Raw genomic sequence first — 19,420 nt, forward strand, 5'->3', positions numbered from 1 at the left:
AAAACGAGCGCCCTCTGTCGGGCGGTTGCGCGAACGCGCTTCAATTTCGATTTTCTCTTTGGAATTTTCATTCTTTTCTTTTCCTGCGTGTAATTTAATGTAAGGCAACGCCAATAATAACTATTTCCGTGCGAGAGAAAAAAAAACAAATATAACTACTACCGTCTAGTGTGTCTAGTTTTTCTTCATGATTTTTGGAAAACACAAACAAAACGCACTTAAATAAATTCAGCCAATCCAGCAATAATTGAAGTATAAAGGAAACTATATTTGATGGCTTATAATAAATTCGTTTAGCAATGTTTTGTTTTTTTTTTGTTTTTCTTGAATGATACATCACCATATGGAAACCGTTCACACTAATCAAAATACTGTTTCTTCGCTTCTTTGTTTCGCATATTTGCCGCGCTGCGCTGAGCAAATAATACGCGCAACTTTCGATCACAGTTTTCGTTTCTTCTTGCATTGCAATTTCTTCGTTTTCTTCTTTTTTCTTCTTCGTGGATTTGGTTTCAAAATGATAACTTCTTCTTCTTCTTCGTTTTCTTCTTCTTCTTCCGCTTCTTCTTCTCCTTTTTCTGTGCGGTATCCATCGACCATCGTCGCCACTACCACCGACAACATCACCCCCAAGGATATAATTTATCGTAGGTTGCTTTTCTTCGCGTCACATTTCGCGGAACACGTCCGTTGAGCACGATTTTCACGACGACGAACCCGAAACGGAAGATGGCGAGCAAGATATCCGTCAGTGCTCCCATGCCTGGTGGGGGGCCAACAAATCCCAGCAGATCTAGCGGATGTATCAGGACGCAGCAAAGGCCACACTTCAGCCGTCCACCCTCTGGCCCGCTGACAGCCATCGAAGATTACTAAATGATACGCGTCGATTGTGAACCGAGATTCTACCTCCTTCAGATCCTTCAGATCTCTCGAAGTAATTCTTCTAAAGATTTCCCAAAGTTGACCTTCACCGGTCAGGACCGGGCGGCCAAAAGCTATTCGTTTGTCCACCGGCCCGGAACGGCAAAGATGGTGTCGATGGTTAAAAGCACAAAGCTCCTAATGTTGCCAACGGTTCCACCACCGCTCACCACCAGCAATGGTGAGATAGCGCTCCACAGACGATGAGACTGATAGACCGTATTCTAGCTCACTCTGTCAGTATCATCGGTGGCAGCGTTGCGTCCCACCATCAAAAAGGGAAAAGACATCCTGCCTGTGTAACCCCACTAAACCCAACCTGGGAGTTGGAATGATCAACCTGTAAAAGCTGTGAGACTTTTGCACACGTACCGGTGGTAAAAGGACTTTATCACGCTCACTTGCACTGCACAGTCACTAGCTGTCCTTGATTCGCTTGGAACTGGCATGGATTCACACTTTCACACTTTCAAACTCACCACACACGCACTAAACGGATACACATAACAGACACACACGCGTGCTGTGTGCTCCTGATGCGGAAAATTTCGTTCACGAGCCAAAATAGAACTTTTCACGCACGCACTTTCTCACTAACACTTTCGCTTCCTCACTCGACACTCGACACTCGTACACGCGTGTTGTGAAAGATAGTTTTTCCTTTCGTTCCACACACACACACTTATAAGATGTATTGGAATGGTTTGTTCATCCTTTCACATCAACATTAGTTGTTCGTTTCCAACTGAGTTCTCATTGCGTCTTCAGCACAACTTACTGCGTTGCGTTTACTTCAACGCCCAAACTTCACCACTCACGCTTTTTCTCGCCTAATGTTTATTTTATGTTTTGCGACTTTTATTCCCAATTGTTGGCATGTAATCGTCGGCGCATTATTACTGCCAAACACACACACACTCTCACTCTCTAACAGCTCCACACAATTCGTGACTCCACACTCATGCTCTACACTGTTTGGGTTTATGTTTCTCCAAAGAAAACTTCACCTACGGACTCGTTGTGCTCGTTTTTTGAGAAACACTTCTTGGTTCGATTGGTTGATTTGGATTCACACTTCTGCTACATCAGCACTGTTTTGCCGGCTTCCGGGTTTTTCGTTCACTCAGAGACTGTGTTCTTCCGGTGTTTCGGTTGTATTTCTATGCCGTACCGTACGTTAAGCTTATCCCACAATTAGCCATTTTGTTCACAGTAACGGTCGATTTGCATTCACTTCTTTGACCATAATAATCGGTGGTGTTTTGTACCGGTGGTGCCACCGAAACCCGGGTTCGGATGGTGTGGTTTGGACCGTTGTAACTTCTCTCCCCGTCCCCCCTCCGCGGGGTGGGTGGCCCCCTGTTATGGCTTTTTGCAGTAGTAAAAAATTCCACGAGCAGTTTCGGCTACTCGCAAACGAAAACACACTCGTTCTGAGGGCGTGGGGTTGAGGGTGGGGTGGGTTCTTTGCGGGAAACACACCAAAGGAAAATATCACACACGCCACACGGAGGATCAAACGCACCCGGCACGTCCCGGTACGGCCACACTACCGCGCGAACCGCACGCCCGTGTCTGTCAGTCGGTGTGACGTGTGGGGGAATAACATGGTTCAGGTGTTTGTCTTCGTGATCACATCCAGCAAAAGCACCACGATCGCGATTTACGTAACCGATTCGCATCGACAATGTCGATCGATCATGCCGCGCACACACTCGCTCACTTTCCGCAGTGTTCCGTTCCGGTTTCGTCTGCTGCGCGGTCTGTCGCGTGTCACTTTGATAACGAGCGCACGTAACTTAATCAATCGTCATTATCGCACTCCACCGTTTGGTGCTTCTTTCGGCGCCGTTTGTTGCAAACGTTGGCGGTAAGGATGGTTTCACATAATTTTTCACTCACGGGCACACGTGTACGCTGGTGCACGCTGGTTCGCAACCTTTGAACGCTATTTGAACGCTTGCACTGCCTCTTCCAATCGCTGAACACCAAGGCGAACGCCGGCATGTTGCTGTTGATGATGCGTGGCTCCGATCGGTTCGCTGTCGTCCACTGTACATAGTGGGCAAAGGCGTCGATCTTCTAACCTTCACGATCGGATCTCACCACCATGCTGCAATACGCTTGGTCTTCAATGTTTTTGCTTTTTGTTTTTGTCTGTCACTTAGTCCCCACCGGTTTTTACCTGTTTTTTTTCCACTGCCAGAGATCAGACGCGTGCCGTTTAAGGCGTTTTATTTTCTGTTCGCTTTAGAACGCCTCCACACGCGATGGAGATACTACGATGATGTTATGCATATAGATGGTTGGTTTGATATTTATATTAGCCTTTATACAATATTCTTATTACAAGAGTTCTGCTTCGTTCCGCTTCTCCCCTCAGAGAACACTTCACACACACGGTTTATATAGTCGTTTTATATTATTGAGTTGAGTTAGTGTCCGGCGCGCTTAATCGCACGCACCGAGCAAACGAAAGAGTTCGAACGGAAATGCATTTGGTAAGTGATGTATTATGTTAAAAAAAAACCAAGAACAACTTTGCTTCCTTAGCGTCGCAACACTGATTCGACGCTGGTGCCACCATCCGGACCGCCACTGATGTTGCCGTGCTGGTCGATGGTTGGCGTGTCTGTTCCGCGGATGGTGCTGATGTTGGTTCGGAACATGCTTCGTACGATTAGCCGTACGACAGCGATTTTCTGCTGTTTTTTTGTTTTGTTTTGTTTTTGCAACACACAGAAGGATGATTTCTTCTGCTGCTTCTGCTCAACACTGATACAACACTGGCTGACGATGTTTGCTGTGCTGCTGATGCTCACTCACTATCACACACTGTTTCGAGTGGTAAAATCCAATTCAACTATTGCGGCCGCTTTCACGCTTGGTGTCGTTTGCAAGGATGTTTCGTCCAATACGTCCTCGCGGCGCCTGTTTGATGTTGTTGCAGTTGTTCGCGTGTTGCAACTGCGGTGTGTGTGAGTTTTGTTTTGTTTAGGTTTTTCTTCTTGCAAGCTTCGTTTCTCTTCTCCCGAGTACTGAGTGTAGATTGAGCTGAGTTTCGATTTCTGCTATGCTGTTATTTGGGTGCTATTTATGTTGTATTTGCGCGCGCTTTTCACTTTCTCGCTTTACACTTGTGTAAACACTGTTTCGGTTACTGGCTTCCTCTTCTTCTTCTTCTTCACACAAATTCTCTGTGGACACTATTGTGGTTATTTTGTTGTTTTTTTGCTTTGTTTTCTTCTATTTTGCTGCCTTCGAATCCTGGTACTGCCTGGTGGTCGAAAGGATGGTGATTGGAAATTTGTTGGAGGTGTTGTTAATTTTTTTTTTTGGTTTGTTTTAGCGGTTTGATAAATTTTGGGTTTTTTTTTGCCTTAGACTTCGTTTTGAGACTTTTTTTTTCTTATATCCGAATTAAGTTTTTTTTTCGCTTTGTTTGTTGCTTCCTTGAAATTTTCTACACGGATTCTTTCCACCGGGGGTGCTGCCTTGCACCGGTCCGAACCGTAAGAGAGCCGAGTTAGATGTGGTGCTAACGTTTCCAAGACCAACTGATAATATGAGGTGTAAAGTGTCCAGGACAGCTCTACAGATGCTACACTCCTGCTCGGCCCAAAAACTCCTTAGAGCCGGACGCCTACCACCTATCTCGCTCGCACCCAAAACGAACCCCTTTCGCCCTTCCAAGCCGGGCTGGCCGCACAAGTGGCTAGTGCTCGAGCTTCTCTTTCTCGAAGACACCGGACCAGGACAAAACGATCCCGACGACAACCGAAGGCAAAAGCGTGTGCTCGGAGGATGGTTCCGAAGACTTTGCGCCCAACCCTTCGATAATCGCCCGGTCACGCGTCCCGTCCGCATGCAGTCTTGGTGGCCTCAGGAATAGAGCCGAGCACGAACCCACTGCCATCCCACCCATCCCAGCGCACACTATCTCCTCGGCTATACCCTATCGTGCTATCCCAGTTCTTCCTACTTCACGGCGTCAAAGATTCTTCAGAGAAATCCTTGGACGGTGGGTGGACACCACCGGCGGAGAACACACTCCGATGCTCAGTCGGCATGGACGCGGATTGCACACTGAGCGATGTCTTCGTCTTGTTGCCGAACTTCTCCGAAGGAGATCCACCACAAACAGACACACACACACGTACAAGGGCACCGATAAGCAAGTACACCCTCGCACACGCGCGTGTCTTTCTGTGCGCGCAGCATGAGATGCCGTGGTCAACCTCTGTGGGGGTGGGTGGGAGAAACGATGGCGAAGGGACCGGTAGGAGGAGGAGGGTGGTGGTGGTAAATATTTAGCCGAAGAAGAAAATTACACTAAATTTTATATAGAGAAAATTTCTCGAAGGGGTGGTTTTTCACCGGACCGTTGCCACCTTGCCACCGCCCGCTACCACCCACATTCGACAAGTCCTTGCGTTCAGTGCGGGTGGGAAGTCTGAAGAAATATATAATAATACATATAAAACCGAGTGCCGTACGGAGGCAGGGGAGTGCGCTTTTACAGGTTGTTGCCGGGAAAGCGCATGGACGCGCACGGGGATGGAGATGGTTCGTCTCTTGAGATAAACTCCTCTTCCGAAATTCTTCAAATAGTCTTCTCCTTCAACAACTCTTTTCTCTCGTTTTTTTTTCTTTTTTTCTGGCTTTTTCGTTCCTTTTCCATCTTCTACACTGTCTCTCTCTTTTTCTCTCTCTCTTTCTCACACACATTCACACACACTGTCCTTTTTTCCTACTCTTTGAAGATCACTTTCATACTCTTCTGAGTTGTTTTGGTTTGTTTTTATTACTCTTAACGAACTTATAAGCTGTGTGCAAATTAGGTTTGTCAAGCTATTGGTATACAAGCTGACATTTTGCAGAAAACAAACACACACACTATATTCGTGAAGGAACTTCTCTCTGTTCGTTTGACTATCGGAAAGAATTTGCACAATATCCGTCAATTTGTTATTATTTTTTGCTGATTTGTCACTGGCACGTGTCTTGACGGTTCGAACCGGTTCACTGTGGCACACTATGAAAAAAACAAATACAAGAAGAAAACACTGGCACTATTCGTATGTATGATTTTTTCTCTATATTTTTATATCCTTTTCTTCCGCTTTTTTTTTGTTAAACTATAAATGTTGTTATTGTTTTTCTTTGTCCTCTTTTTCCCGCATTTGTTGCGGGAAATCTGTTTTGTTGGTTTTTGTTTTGTTATTTTGTTCCAAACCGCGCGCAACCGAAGATGTTTTTAATTTTGCAGCAATCTCGTCCGACTTTTGGCTCACGACTGACGACGACGACTTGAGAACCTGGGGAGCGCCAGCGTTCCTTCCTTTTTTTTTTTTGCTACACGGCCCGAGGGCGGGGGTCGGGGTGCGGGTTTTTCCGGCGCGGATTTTCCAGACTCGTGTTTGCCGTGGTGAGCTGGTATTAGAAAGGAAAAAAAGACGACTGCATCTGTATTTGGGCAACTCCGGGTCGTCCCAGGTCGTCCCTTTCGTGCCAATGCGAACCGACGCACTCTGCGCCCTATGGGACGGGGACCACACATTTCGGTTGTCTACTATCGGGGGTTTCTTGTCCTTTTTTCTCCCAAAGTTCCTCATCGCCGGTTGTCGTCGCGTGCGCTAGTATTGGTGAGCACCGGCCGTGAGTGGTGAGGAAAATCGACGAGTACATAACCTTCACCGTTTGATCTACACGCGGAAAGGCACTCACCACGAGTACTGGCGGTGGTGGCAGCATCTTCGGTTTTCACAGCACAGTGGGTGGTTGGGAGGAGGTGGGCCACCGTTCGGGTGAGAAGACACAAATATGCGGTTAAACACACGCACTCACACACACTTCTCACGTCGTTACCCCGTAGCTGTGCCGGCACATCAGGAGGGAAGGCCGGAAAGGGTTCACCTCAGCTGCTCATGCGCGCTCACGATGGAGCTTGAAACTTTCACAACCTCTAATGTACACCAACACACACACCGCACCCCGCCAAGTGGAATCCCTTCCAAATGGATCGGCCACTAACTCGGAAGGGCCGGCAGTGGATGGGATTCCCTCTCCCTAATCTACCCCCGCCGAGGACGAGCCTTGGGCTCGGGTCTTGGAAGGGAGAGCAAACTGGACCACGCACCCCTACAATTTCGTCACAAAACAGCACGCACACCAGCGCGCGGGCCTTCTATATACCCGAGTCGGCCAGCTTGTGACGACTTTCTCTTTCCCTTGCATGGGCAATCGGGGTTTTGCTACTTTCACCCGCTTCCTTGGACGGGTTTCCTTAGTGCTGCACGCTATAGTGCGTACAAGTTAGAATCACTAAAACTTTCTATTTTCTGCGCAGCCTCGGCCCCGCCAGCCCGGCCACTTTCACCCTCCAGTCCGGTCCAGTTTCGCTGCACGGTGACTAAACAGTTCTCTGTCACTCCCAGGCATCGTTCGGTGTTAGCATTAGCTTCCTCTCTCTATGTATTAGCAATTATCGCCCATTCCGTACATGCCAACCCCACCGTTCGGAAGAAGCGGGTTCGAGTTCGGCTTTCGAGGGGCACATGGCCCGAACGGCACGGTTTCAGAATGAACTATTCGGGAGCCTTTTATTTTGCATTCTGGCACCAATTCTTTTGCCCACACTGCCTTGCTACGAACTTCAAAGTTCTCCTGCTGCCTTATGTTTGGCATTGTTTTGCCCATCCAGCGCATTAATGTAATTAATCATTTTCGCTTTCAATCCGGCCGCCTTCAACCTACATTCAGTGATGGCAACCTGAAGGACAACGCCGTTTCGTTCAAGAAAGGCTTACACTCCATATTGCATGGCGCAATGAAGCGATATGCTTGGAATTTTCGTGAATAGAGGTAGCTTGTAAGCAGAACAGAATGTAAACGAAAAATAATGAATTCAGCGACACAAAGCTTTTAAAATCGGTTAATACGTACGGTTGATTCGATGACAGTTTTTGATCATTTTGAGTAATATTTCTCTAACAGCTATCATTAATAGTAGACTAGGTAATTCAAGTAGTCTTCGGTATTAGTATATTATTTTTAATCTTAGCACATTCGAGATAAGGCGCTGTTTGACGGTTCAGAAAAGGGATTTTCTCTCATCCAATTTCCCTTGTAAGTAGTATTACTGCACATTTGTACATACATTTTATAGAATTCTGCATGAAAGTTGAGGAATAGGTTTATGTGAAAAGTTTGTAAAAACACGTCTGGTATGAAATCTCAACGCTCACCAGGAGAAAAACTTTCCGACTGAAAATTTACAAACAAGAGATCGAGCAAGTCAATATTTTTACAAGCATGATCGGTTAGGTGCTACACAGGTGTACTGAGTAGAAAAGTATATTATGAAAGGAACTGTTAATTCTAGTTATGCACTTTCATATAATTTTATAATTTATGGACCATTTGTTTCTAATAACCTTCATAAAAAATAATAAACAATAAAAAAATTCCATAAAAATATAAAACTAATATAAAACTTGATAAAACATATTTCAAAGTGCATTAGAATTTAATACCGAAAGTTTGGTGGAGGACACACCTTATCCATCTTATAACTAAGTAAACAGTATAAATAGTATAAGTTTTGAAATTTTGGAACTAAACTGGAAGTTGAATTTCACGCAAGATCATAATGAACATGTGCGCACTCTTCAAACTACCAGGCGCCTCCATCAGATGACATGATCGCTAATATATTCGATAAAGACATCATGAAACATCACGGATTAAAATATTTACAGCAGTTTTTAAGTGGTAATTTACAGAATAAAAGAAAAAGGCTTACCTAAGCAAAAGGTTATACGTTTACTCCTTTGCCTGGAACATTTGAGTCACGCGGTTGCAGCCAGAGAAGGTACAACAAATGGCACTGAACGGAACGGTACAGAAATCAGGCACATATACCACAAACAAAACCCAAATAAAGAAACAACGACGATCAAAACGAAAGAAAACGCTCACACTTCACCAATTCCACCCGGCACTTTCGGTCAGCGATTCGGTTGCAATTTCTTCAATAGGCTCTTTCGTTGTCTTGCGTTTAGATATGGATCACGGCGCCGTTCGATCGAGGCTCGGTGGAACTGTGCTCTCGTGCACTGGCTGTCTTATTTCAGCTCCCACCCCTAAAGAGCTCCGTTTGCTTCGTTGTATCACATACACCCACCGGAGATGCGGATATTCAGATGTTCACCAAAGAAACTTCCATAAAATGGTCGTTAACGGGGGGGAGGCGGGTGACATAATGAATCACTGAACAAAATCATGCCTTTGCTTGAGTACAACACTCTCGATAATCACGGTACGACACGATAATGTGGGGAAAAAATCCACAACGCATCGCAGTTGGAAGAAAAGGTGCCGAGAGGCAGGATGAGTACATTAGATGATAACTATTCCATCGCGAACACTAGTTCCCGGTGTGCTCTGCGCACAGGAGCTACTTCAGAAAACGCTGTTACATTTGTAGCATTCAATGTCACAATCATTGCGATGGTATGCCTTGAGCAGATGAAGCTAGCAAACCTTTGCAGACGGAACGTAACAAAGGCATTGCATGATCTTGGAAGCCTCTCACCCGGTGGCCGCGATCATCGTGCGGCAGATCGCGAGGCTCTATGCTCTACACCTTGAAACACTGCGAAGATGTGGTTTCTTCATATCCAAAGTATTCAGCACAGTACAACACACACAAACACACGTTCAACCAAAGGAGGTAAGGAACTGAGAAGCTAGCTAATTCCAAACACAGAAAACACGACGTTCAATGTCTTGACGGCCAGATGGACAGCTTGCGCTTCTCACAACGATGCAGCACCGACAAGGAACGTCCGCACTTGGGTGTTGGTTTTTTTTCTTTTCCGAATCAACGACTAAACGACCCGACTGTGCACTGCACACTCAGCAATTTGGGAGTTGTAATTTGGGAGTTTTCTTTTGAATTCCGCAACTTCCGAGACACGAATTTCCGCACACACACACACACCGAGACACAGACGCACGCACATGGAGAGAGATTAGAATTTGGTTCCATTGCAGCGCATTGTTTCGCTGCAAGAGTTTTCCACCGCTGGAGCTGGAGGTTTGCCGAAAGATGGTTGTACTTCCAAAACTGTGGAGCCTCAGCCTTTTGCTACAATTTCCACGAGAGCGTTTCCAACGGTCCAAAAGATGTGCCGTGAACGTTGGGTGTATTTTGGTGACTATTTTGGGCTAAACGGGTCCGAATCCTTCAAAGACAGACATATTGCGTTTTCTTGTCCAGTTTTTTTGTTTGTTTATCCGATACAGGTTGAGAAAGTTTGCTTGATTGATTTACTTATAATGGAAAAAATAAGAAATTTGACGCCGGTATTTTGGCATCGCGCGACGAACGGCGATAACACGCGTATTAACAACGACGCTAGAACAGCGTGACTGAGCGTCATTATGCGCTGGAAAAAGAAACACTGACCGCTAGGGGTAATTACATACACACGTACATGGTCCACGTACGGTACCAAGCGAACCACATACACATACACAGGGTAGGGAGGCAGCATCAGCAGGCAGCACCCGGGGACAGCAATCGAATCGAAAAACCGGTCCAAATGGCCAAGTGCGAGTGAGAAAAAACTGCAAAACCTGACATAAAGGGGGATGATATAGAACCGAACGCGTCCATCTCGTCCCCGGGGTTTTGTGCGATGGCCCAAACGAAACGGCATGACTTTGGTGGCAGGAGCAAACAGCGGTCACGGCACAAGCGGAGGGAGGGAAAACAGCGAAACAAAACAAAAAAAAAACACGATCCCGAACCATCACCCTCCCCATAGTCCGGCATACGCCGCGGACGAGATTCGCGGCGTGTGCGCGAAAAAAAGGGGACAAGAAAAAGCAGCGGGAAAAGCGGGAAAAAATGGACACCCTCCCTCCCCCGCCGTCAACCCCTGTGCTGTGTGCGCCCACTCTTGATCGTCCCACCGATCGGGCGCGCAAAAAAAAAGCAGCCCCTTGTGTACCGTGTGAAAGTGAACGGTACGCAACGAGAGAGAGAGAGAGAGAGCGAAAACAGAATTTAAAAAAAACAACAGAAATAAACGGGGACGACAGAAGGTAAGTGAAAAATGTTGCATCCGCGAGGACACACATATTGGAACGGCACAACACAGCGCCAGTATCGAACTGGAAATATACCTCGGCTCAACAGCGGCACCCACACAGCCGTACCGTTCGCTCACGCATGTATACACGGCCACGCACACGGGTGCGCTGGCACGGGTGCACGGGTGGATCCGAAATTCCCGCACCGTCCACATCCATCGTTGTTGTGTGTGTGTTTCGGGTGGGTGGGTGGGTGGAGAGGCTTTCCCAGTTGGTATGTGTGTTGTTTTTTTTCTATTCGTTGTCCTATCCAGCTCCAGTCGGGCATACATTTTTTTGTTGTGTGTTCTCCTCCTGTTTCGGGTATGTATGCCGATGTATGTGCCGTGCCACTCGCACCAGCCCATGCTTTAATACCCAGCTGGTCATCCCCATTCGCCGGGGCCGTTGATGTCGAAAGCAAATAATCAAACTCACAAAAAATAAAACTCTCAATCTCGCCACCCCCTCGCCCGCGGTAGTGGGGGAGGTGAGGGCAAGATGCATCGAAGGGAACCCACAAAAAAAAAACAACACCCCCCAACGGTTGTCCTTCTATATGTGCATTCTGGGCACATCAATCGGTTTTCGAGTTCCTAACCGACCACAGCATCGAAAGCCGAAATTCGAACAGTCACGAAATAAAAAAAAAAAAGCGGACTATTGTGCGATTGTATTGCCTCACAGTGAGCGCCTCCGCTTTTGGGTGTGTTGGTGTTGCACCGGAAACGGGGCACGGAGGGTGCTGATTGCGTATGGCCGGGTGGAAAATCGGAAAAAGCGCGCGCGAATTCCCAGCCCCCCCTCCGAATTTACCCACGCGGACGTTAGAGGTCCTTCTCCTTTGCTGCTGTTGTGTTATTGCCACCTTTCTTCGCATTTTTTTGTTGTATGCTTTGGGTCCGGTTCGTAATTCTATTTTCCACTCCCAGCTCCCCCCGTTTGTGAAGGTCCTAACAGCACACGGAAAGTCCAATCTCTCCTGAACAACATGCAGGCACCACTACCAACAAACCGCTTGTTGGTGTGTGCCGGTGCAACTCTATCGCTACAGCCGCACCACATACGTGTGTGTGTGTGTGCATGTACGTGGCGGAAGCACATATAATTTTCACACAACAATATATGGAAAAAGAAAAACAACACTCGATTTTCCGATTTCCAATATTGTGCGAGTGATCGACGAGGGGGAGGGGGGCGGGGGGGCGCCCAACGTCATGAGAGGCGTTCTATATTAGGCATCGGCGATCATCACCATTTTCCCCGCTCTGTCACGCGGGCATTGCAGCGGAAAATGCATCGCGGCTCGCAACTGCACGGTGCAGCAAAGGCTACTTGGATTACGGAGTGCGTATATCAGCATCAGAATTGTCTTAGAACTGAACGGAGTTTCCCGATAATGATCTCTTAAAAACAAAAATTAGTTAAAATTTTAGGGAAAATTATAAACGTTTGACAGGGGGATTAATTGGAGCATTGCAGTCTGCCTCTGGAAAATTCGTCCCATGTCAAACGATCGAGCGTACGCATGCACCGATGCATCCCGATGTAGATGTATCGTTGCACCAGTTAGTTTGGGGCTTTCTATGTACAAAATTCTACGCATTCCCCGAAAAAACACTGCACTTTCAATTCTATGCATTTCCACGGTGCGGGTGGTGGAAAACCCGAACCCCCAGAACAAGGAATTACTAGAAACGGGAAAGAGTCCAATAACGAAAAAAATACACACACCCACACACCCGCACACACTGCTGTAAAGAACGTTACCCCCTAGCGGGAGAAAGTGGTCGACGAAGCGGAACGATGGAACGGTGTGCGGGAGGCTATGCGAATGCAGTTTTTCCTCTTAGTCGACCAAACTTTCCATCCGCCGTACTTCAAGCGCAGTTGCACCAGTGCACCGCCCTGCGCTGTTGCTGCTGCCCGGGAGCGTGAGTGCACAAGAAAAATGGGAAAAATTGCATTTTTCTGTTTACTTTACCATCTTCCCGTCTCTTTTTTTCTCTCGCCGCCACTACCTCCCCCCTCGGGGGGTTTCCGCTCCGGGTGTCTTTGAACGTCCACGCCCGCACGTCATCATTACCGACGATATCTATCAATCGGCGTACTTGTGCTGCAATGCATTTCGGCAAAACCCCCCCCATTTTTGCAAACAGGCGGCTTACCTCGGTTGAGAAAGTAATGCACTGGGCGAACTGTTGGGCGAGGAGGGGTGGGAAGAGGGGAGGTTGAAGGGAGTTTGGAGAGTCGCGAATGTATAAGCGGAAAACTTTTTCTATTGCAGCCGCAGTCGTAAAACCTTTTCCCGAACTGGAAGACTCCGGGATGTGCGGGATGGAGATGTGCATCGCTCGCGCATCAATGTCTGCGTTTCGCTGCTGGCTTACGTGGCTGGTACGATGCTGCTGCTGCTTGCATGTACCCAGTCCTCTCCCATTACCGGCTCTTCTTCCCTTCCCTTCCCTTATGGTCATGCAACGAGTGCAGCGTCGAGTGGGCACGGGTCTGCAAAAAAGCCTCGCGGCAGGATCGCGCAGGACTTTGTTGTTCACGTTAGTTTGGATTTTCCCGTTTTCAAGCGATTCGCTCTCGGTGTGTGTGTGGGTGTTTATTTTTTTATTAATACCTTTTTTTTGTCGTTTTTCCACCGGCCGCATCACTTATGCCGCCTGGGCTGGGTTCAACCTTTACTTCTACGCGATACGGTACAGTGCGGTGAGGTCGCGCGCGTCCTGCTGCAAGATGAATTCGGGATCGGAGCACGATCCGAAGGCAAATTTGTGTGGTGCAGCGAGCAGAACAAACAAAAAACAACAAAATGCAACACACAAAACACCGAAGGGATGCAGTGCCGTAATGTAACGAAGTGCTTCGAACTGGGGTGCTGGGTGGCCACCCCATGCGGGGGTGGGATTTTTTTTGTTGTGTGTGTGTGTGTGTGCGATGAAATTCACGACGGAAAAATAAAAATCACATTTCCATCCTTTGCTGAAATATGGTCGATTTTATCCCTATAACTTTGCCTTTCATTGAAGTACACTTGAAGGAGGCAAAGATAATGAAGGATTACCGGCAGCAGCAGCACCAGCAGCGGTGACCGAAGAACCGTACGGACGACGGTACGATGCACTGAGCGATGCAACTTATAACGAAACCGAAAGGCACTGTACGCTGGTCGCTCTTCTCGAAAGCAAAGGATCAATTAAAGGAGATCACAAAGGACCTTCAGTCATCCAGGCGCGCTTTTTATCATCGCAGGGAGCAGCCGATGTATTTCTCGAAACTTGCATCCACCGTGCAAGACCAAATTATCTTACATGAATTATTAAAAAGCCGATGCTTCAATAACTTAATGAATAACTTTCGGCGGGAGCAAATTGGTAGCGCCGAAGGCTCCAAATAACCCTGGACGATGAGTTAAGATATTTCCTTTCCATCATCTCTTTAGAATCCGTTCCGGAGCATTTGTCCGTGTGCTGACTGTGAAAGGATCCGGCAACTAGCGCGCTTCGGACAAAAAACTGGGAACCGAGAGTCAAATTCGCGGTTACTGCAACGTAAGGGACGTTCAATGCAGTGAACCGTATGGTCAGTACTTTCAGAATACATCCGGCATAGCATTGCACCGATGGCTTTGAGTTCTCAGATCATTAATGAAGCAAAGGGTGCTGGTTTGTTTAGCCATTCAAGGTATCGACCAGAGCAGGGCTGTCAAACATGTGACTAATTGTAATTGAGAATTGTAATAGAGTCCTTGAAGTTTTTTCCTTTGCTTTCTTGATTCTGTCATTGACGGTAACGTTGAAGATATTGTTTATAACACGACGTTTAAAACTATATACGAATACGCATAAACTAAAATGCATTGTAGATAAAAGATTAAGAATACATACTTCAATTCATACTTAATTTTCAAAGCCTTTATGGCCACAAATGTGACTCGTATTTGGGTCTTCCAATAATTAACTGTTTCCATCGGACAAATCATATTGCAAGCTACATTTATGTCTGAATAGGTAATGCAGCACTTCACATTCTTCAGAAAAATTTCATCCGGTTTAAGTAGGTTATGATCTATTGGAAATTTAGGTTTATTCGACTCCTAATATTTGACAGAATGAACTTGATATATGACAGTTAAGTTAATTCATCGCACAGAATTATATTGAATCAGAATCAAACTGAAAAATCCCTTTTTGAAGATACAAAACAAAAACCTTGGGAAATGTTAAATTCTTAAACTTGATCGACATTCGTGGATATCGGATAACCATTAGAATAGTGCGTCTCGGAGCTCTTTTTGTTAAAATGTTGTCAATTTTAAGTCTTATGCATCTTGTACTGGATATTCACTTTTTTGAAACATCAGGAGTCCCTAGGTCCCCTTACTTTTCTGACCATATAATGCACAAAGTAACTTGAGTTATCAGCAACGAAGCGTAGCATGAATTGCCATGCTTGCATTTCTAGGTCAATCAGAACACATTCAACACTTTGGGTGGGGAGAAGTGGACACAAACAAAAAACGAAAACTATGTCCACGATAAAGTGGAAGTAAGCATAAGTGAATAAATGTAAATCAACGGTTTACTTTAAGAACCACAACCTGTGGGAATCGATTATTGATCGAACATTTGCAATGAGCAATTATGTAAGGCCGATTAACAGTGCCGATACCTGTTCCCGTTGCTGGTGCCCCGTGGCTATCAACCAGCACCAGCAGCAAGGAATCATGCATCAGTGGTCGAGGTCGATAAATTTCGTACCCTGTTTATAATTTTTTGGCAGTTTATTTTTTAAACGATCCCGAAAACACATGATACGTCACTGGGCCCCGCGAAACCGCCGCGGTGTAGTCGTGTGTGGCGGCGACGGCCTTGGGACTCGACGGTCGCTCCGTCGGCACTCGACTGTGTGCCGGATTTTCCGTTGCCAGATAGACCGCCATGTAGCGGGGGGAGAGGGAAGGAGACGACAGCCAAAGGGGGGTGGTGGGTGGGAAATTTTTGGGAAGCGACTCGTTCATTTTCGGTTGGTTTTGTTTTGATTCCTGGCCCGGGGTTTGGCGTTCCCGTGCAACGGTAGCAACGTGCTGCATGTGCATTGAATTCATTCATTTCGTTTTCGGCAACTCCGGGTTGTGTGTTAGTAAACGGGAGCTTATCATTAACCTATAATCATCCGCCCGACTACCCGAAACCCGGGCGCCCGCTGGTGGTTAATGCTGAACTTTTTTGTTTTGTTCGTCCCATTTCCCTCGCTTTTGTTTGTCGTCAATGTTGTTTTTACGTTGGTTTTCGCATTTTTCGGAAGTTATTTTGGCCTCTTTTTGTTAGCTTGCCCATCGGATCCGCTTCCGGTGTTTGCCGTTTGGGGCCGAAACCGGCAGGGGTATGATTATGTTTTTTCGACCACCTCAACGTCGTGCCGTCTCGTCACCGCCGAAATACGGTTGCTTGGATGGACGAGCGTGTCGGGAAGGGGGGGTGGTGGTGTATGGAATCATGTGGAACCCGCTGGGAAAATTGGGCAATGATTCAATTATTAACTGCTTTTTCGCACATCGACACCACCGGCCAGCCGCTGTGTACTTTTCCTCCCCCGCCTCCGCATTCGTCTGGGACGGCGGCTGAAGCCACCAGGAAAAACATATGTTTTCTCAACCCCGGGACCGCCGGGTTCGGTTGCTTCCCGTGTACTCGCGCAAGTGAATCGCACCGAGAACGCTAGAGCGAGACATTTGTTTGTACTGTGGAAGGGCTTGCGGGGTGGGAGGGTATGCAACCCACCGGCATGGGAGGGAAGAGACAGAGAGAAGTGCGCCGGCACCGCCAGATCAGATCAGAAACCGGGCCATGTGCATATTTTTGGCAACTTTTAATTTTCACGGTCACAGCCATTCTGGAGGTCGTTGATGTGTCTCGTGCACAGTTATGCTGTTGTTGTGGTTTTTTTTTTGTGTTTGCAATATATATTTTGCATGGCGCTATTTTTTTATCTTCTTATTTTGACTGTTTACCGAGTGGAAAACCGAGGGAACATAATTGGGACAATCCAACATATCCGTAATGTGTTGAATGAGTGTACGGTTTACTACTGCCGGTTTGCACATCATGCTCCCGTCCGGAAAAGCCGAACCAGACCGGGGGAAAAGGCGGGATGGGCGAGTTTGTGTGTTTGTGCGCCCAGATTACGTCACACGTTAAGGTCACACGGGTATGGTTCCGACTTTTCGTTAATGAAACCATGCTGTAGGTGTTGGTGCATTTTGTAAAAAATTAAAAAACCGGCAGCGATGGATGCGCCCGGTGCTTTGTAGGACGAACCGTACCAGCGAAATGACAGCATGGCATGTGGAGCATGGCCAGTACGGAAAAGGGGTAGTACAAAACCAAAGAACAAAAACTAAATAAAAAAAATCATCCCCTCCCCCCCACACACACACAGTTCTACCCAGTGGCGGGAAAAAGAGTCTGTGTGTGTGGTGCAGCCGTTTGTCTGCTTTTCCGTAATGTGGATTGTGTAAATCAGCTTTTGACCCATCAGCAATCAACAGGTCTAATGCTAACACATGCCGGCGGAATGAGTTAAACTGCATTTAAAGCGCATTGTAATGATCATTCAAGCAATATTGAATTGTGGTGCCAACAATGTTGGGCAGAGTGTGTAATTTTGCTCCACGCCTGAGTAGTCGATTTGAACAAACGGATTCGATACGATGGGATGTAGGGGAAGTAAATGAGCCATTTATGGTCTTACAGAATACGTGTGGCCAAAATTTAACTCCTAGTACATCATACAGATGAGATTGGAGTTTAAAAGAGTATATGAAACACTATTCATTATTTCTCTTCACACGCAAATCTTCTCAAGGTTTCAATTACCATTTAACATATTATTTCCCTTTATTTACCTTCTCAACATGCTATTTATAATATCTTTTTATTCGATGCTTCAATCGATGAAATTTAGAAATAGTAAGTGTTAATTAAAGGACGCGGTCCGGTGGTATATTGGTTGCGGCGCCGGCCTTCACATGACAGGACGGAGGAACTATGAAAGAATGAATACAGTACCAGCGAAATTTGTTCCAAAATAAAGGAAATTTGCATATAAAGAGAATTTTCTGTAAAATCTTCATCTCAGACAGAACACAAGCAAATACTCTTCGTTTGATGACGCATTTCATATTAGTGCTCCTACGCGAAAGAGATCATGATATGTCCCATTCATTAGCTAATTCTAACCCTTAAATCCACAATGTAATGAACTCTAAAGTCGATGTCTTTGCCAGTAAAACAATTCGCATTATTTGCTGGAATATCTTATGAGTTTTCTATTATGAGCGATTGATAAAGTGTCGGACGATCGCAATTTGGTGCTATGCATTGTGATTGCAACTAATATAATGTCCAACTGTTATTGTGGCTAACTGTTCGAGTGGCTATCGAGGCGATGCGGGAGGAGATAGTCAAACCATTCAGATGTAAAGTTACACTTTTTCTATAAACCTTTTATCAAGAGCTTTGGTCCTTGATAGACGACGAAATATGGGTCAAGGGTTTGTAGTAAATAAACTGGTCACACATTAAGCCTTGCGAACAAACATTAACAAATGTGAAAATGCCAATGTTTCACATTGAATATGTCCAAATCAATATAGTTTCGAATAATAATACTTTCAGAACTGTAAGTTTAAAATCAATTAAATACGAGGACACTTTGATTTGACGGTCTTACTCGTTCACTGTCTTTTTTTATTCTGTTCTTTTTAAATGACAGCTGTCAAAATTGTGGTCGTTGCTCAATGCGCGTACATCTATTTTATTATTAATTTATTTTTTCAAACTTCTACATAAGCAAAATTTTTAAACAATTATTGATGCAACATTTAGCAAACGCAAAACTGCTAGTGTTATTTCACATTTGCCCCTTCATGGCACACTCGATCCAGCGGTTTTTTGTTCGAATAACATTTACATAATTTAGCCATTCCCGTGCTATTCCTAACAAACAGCTTCAAGATCAAATCGATGGCGCACATACCGGTTACCCGTGTGTGTCCCAAAGACAACTTTTTAAACGACTACGACGCGCCACAAAACCGGCGAAGAATGTCCTGCGCTCGCATATGTTTCCTGCACGCCATAATCCACTCTCCCAGCACCCAGGAGACTCGTGCCAAACGGCCAAAGGTGCGGCCACTGGTTCACCGTTGCCGTTCGCTCTCGCATCGTAATCTTTTTAATTTACTTTTCAAAGACGAGAAAACGAGGTCCATTTGACTGCCCCGCTCGAATGCGAAAAGTCGCGCTCACCTTATGGAGTTGTAAGGCCGGTGGAGGTAATCAAG

The 19,420-nt window shown here is 46.1% G+C and overlaps 1 protein-coding gene across 9 annotated transcripts in view; it reads right to left on the bottom strand.

Moving 5' to 3' along the window:
• LOC128310132 (homeobox protein prospero) overlaps positions 1-19,420 on the bottom strand; it is an 80,836-nt gene that overhangs the window by 51,624 nt on the left and 9,792 nt on the right. For 6 of the 9 annotated variants that reach the window (XM_053046693.1, XM_053046691.1, XM_053046694.1 and 3 more), the window contains exon 1: positions 341-3,101. The exons of 1 other annotated variant lie outside the window; for it this stretch is intronic. The gene's annotated coding sequence lies outside the window, so the exon portion shown is untranslated. Of the gene's footprint in view, positions 1-340; positions 3,102-8,728; positions 8,906-19,420 lie in introns of those variants that run through there. 2 more of the 9 variants (XM_053046689.1, XM_053046686.1) reach the window with 2 other exon arrangements.

This window comes from Anopheles moucheti, chromosome 2 (assembly GCF_943734755.1).
Source record: "Anopheles moucheti chromosome 2, idAnoMoucSN_F20_07, whole genome shotgun sequence".
Lineage (NCBI taxonomy): Eukaryota > Metazoa > Arthropoda > Insecta > Diptera > Culicidae > Anopheles > Anopheles moucheti.